Below are 3099 nucleotides of genomic sequence, written 5' to 3'. Positions count from 1 at the left end.
TGAATTATTACATTTGTTCCCCATGGAAACCATCAATAATCAGCGATGAAATCCTAATTACGTCGGGGAATGCTGAAGATATGTTAACATAGAAGTGGCAAATGTATACTTGGCGAAAATAACAAATGACTCCAATACAGTTCACAGAATAAAGCAGAAACCTGCAACTTCATCAAATCGACTTCATCTGCGAGAGCCAGACATTTTGCCAAAACCATGTTAACAGCAACGCTTTAAATCCACCTACGCAGTTACAACATCAGTTCAACAACTTAATTTGCTCAAACTGTAAAATGTCAGACGTGATTTTTATGTCAGCTTTCAAATAATTTCCTAATCCTTCTTCTGAAAAGCTCAAAACGAGCAAAGTGACGGCAGAAAGTGAGAGCGAAGGCTCCAATCTCAAATAAAGCTCGGGTCAAATGTGCAACGCTTTTTTGATGTTTTCTACGCACCCAGAATGCATAGTTCACACGGCCGTGAGACCGGGCCAAAACAAGATGTCTGACATCTGGATAAAGGAGGAAGGGGGAGGGAATAAGAGAGAGTAAGAAGAGAGGGGTGAGTCGTGGAAGCTTCCAAGAGCATCAATGGGTGTGGAAATGCATAAAAAGCTGGGGAAATTGAAATAACAATTCATACATTTGTTGCAATAAGAGAAAAAAACATGTCTAAATTAAAGGCCTTCGGTGTATTTTCATTACCATCTCAAAAAAGTAGGTTTCAGTGCTCAGATGTTTTTAGGGAATCCCAGACAGTGTGCATGAATGTCCTCTTTTCACCCTCTGTCTGAAACCAGAGCCCGGTCTGCTCTGATTGGTTAGCTGACTAGAGATGTCCCGCCCCTTAGCCAATCATATACAATGTGTCGGAGCACTAGCCAATTGAAGCACAAGTGTTACATAGTGACGTCACAGTGTTCAGGAAGTAAACAAAGGAGTCCAATGTGGGAGAGCAACTTCCTCTGGGGGGAACTTTGGGGTTTGCAGACCATTGTCATGCACAAAAGCCTATATCACACACACTACAGGAAATGGGAACCCCCGAAAAGCACAATAGGGCCTCTTTAAGATATGCAGCAAACATGTTAAGAACTTCTTTTTTTTTACAGAAAGAACAAAAAGGAAAAAGTGCATAATAATCAATAAGAACATAAAAGGGCACTTTGTCATTTTGGTGCTATGTTTTGTTTCACTCCATAAATACTGCTACAGAGCCCAGAGAACAGTTTGAGTGCACACCGCCCCCAAAACAGGAAGTATAAATGCATAAAACAGAGACTCCTGTGAAACTGTGTCGCCTCCTGCTGTCAGAGTTAGGTATTGCTCCGTCAGTTGAAGTGCATCAAATGATACTACCTCTTATCTCATAGAATACCTAACATGATGAGGCAATAAACAAAAAGGAATCTGCGAGCCTTTAAAACAAGCCGGTCTTACTGCAACCACATGAATACTTGGAGAAAGGCTTAATCTGGGCGCACACACACACACACACACACACACACATTGCACATTAAAGTGTTCACAGGAGGAATGTATCGGCCAATGAAAATTCAACGGAAAGTAGAAAAAGGTGATCCAAGTAGATATGATGATGTGATGGCACGACTGATTTCATAATCAATGATATATATTTACATGTTTACCTAATGTGGATATACCAAAGAGACCACCCACCCACCCACAATGTGGACTCTCATCACCTTGGATAACTATATATATATTTGACAGATGATTATATTGAGAATTAGGAAGCCCATTTGGAAGAGTAAGTGATAAGGATCGAATAAATAAGACTTCAAAGAGAGAGGAGACGACATTATCATGAGCAGTAAAGTGGTTTGATCGTCTCACAAGAAGTCTTTAAAAAAGGCAATAAAATCTCAAGACGTATTAATCTAATTAGCAACCGTACAAAAAGAGACACAGATTGACTAGTGGAGGCCACAGGAGTTAGATTCACAGTTGTCAAGGGAGCGATACACTTGTGTTTTTCCTAATATGGAGAGAAGAGAGGAAGACGAAGTGAAGGAAGGTAAGAGGTGAGTGTGCTCTGTCCAGTTGTGTCCAGTGGGACTCCGTTAAGGCGATGGTGGATGCCGACTCTCGTCTCCTCACAGCAGCGAGCAGCGGAAGAAGCTGTTCTTCTTCGGCTGTTCTGTGATCTTCACTCCATGACTGCTGCCCTGCGGGTTGTTGCCCTCCTGAGAGCCAGACAGAGGAGAGAGCTCAGTTACAGCAGGCCCCCTATTAGACTGTTCTTCATCAATATATCACAGGTCTCAGATATATACAGAACATGTCTCTGATTGGCTCCAAACACCAAACAGATCATTGCAGCATTACCCATAATCCCCTCTGTTTCAGCCCTGTTTCCAAAGTGCTGATTCTCTGTCTGTTACTTTAGATCAGGGGTGTCAAACTCAAGGCCCGGGGGCCAAATCCGGCCCGTGACTTCATTTTCTGTGGCCCCACAAGAGCTTGCAAAGAATATGATATGTTTATTATACGGTTACATGATGATTTACAGAAGCACGTTGCCCATAAACTACATGTCCCACAATGCATCTCAAATTAGACTTTTTTTTCTTCTAAATATGCCTTTTTTCTTAGAATGTGCCCTTTTCTCAGAATTTGAGTCTTTTTTTTAAATGTCACTTCTGTTTTTTGATTTTCTTTCTTTTTAAATCATTTTGTGACAAGCACACTGAAGAGACTTGCAATTATTTGCCCCAGACTTCTGCTTTCACACGTAGGTAATTATGAAGTTATTACCCTATCCAATAATAATCCAATGCAGAGGCAATAATGTAACATAATACATTATTTTATATATATATATTTATATATGTGTCTTTTTATATAGTCTTAAAGTTACAACCGGCCCTTTGAGTGCAGCCATAATGCTGATGTGGCCCGCGATTAAATTGAGTTTGACACCCCTGCTTTAGATGAGAATAAGGAGACCCTCCCCACGCCCCTCAGAGATATTTGGTTAAAAAGAACTCAATGGTGCTCTAGGAGGAGATTCAGGTGATAAGGTGAGGGGGGGGGTTACCTTGGTTGCTGATTGGCGAATGGTTACTCAAGCCAAAAC

Source organism: Notothenia coriiceps, unplaced genomic scaffold (genome assembly GCF_000735185.1).
Source record: "Notothenia coriiceps isolate Sejong01 unplaced genomic scaffold, NC01 NC01_scaffold00024668, whole genome shotgun sequence".
NCBI lineage: Eukaryota > Metazoa > Chordata > Actinopteri > Perciformes > Nototheniidae > Notothenia > Notothenia coriiceps.
Note: the sequence above shows the minus strand (reverse complement) of the source record.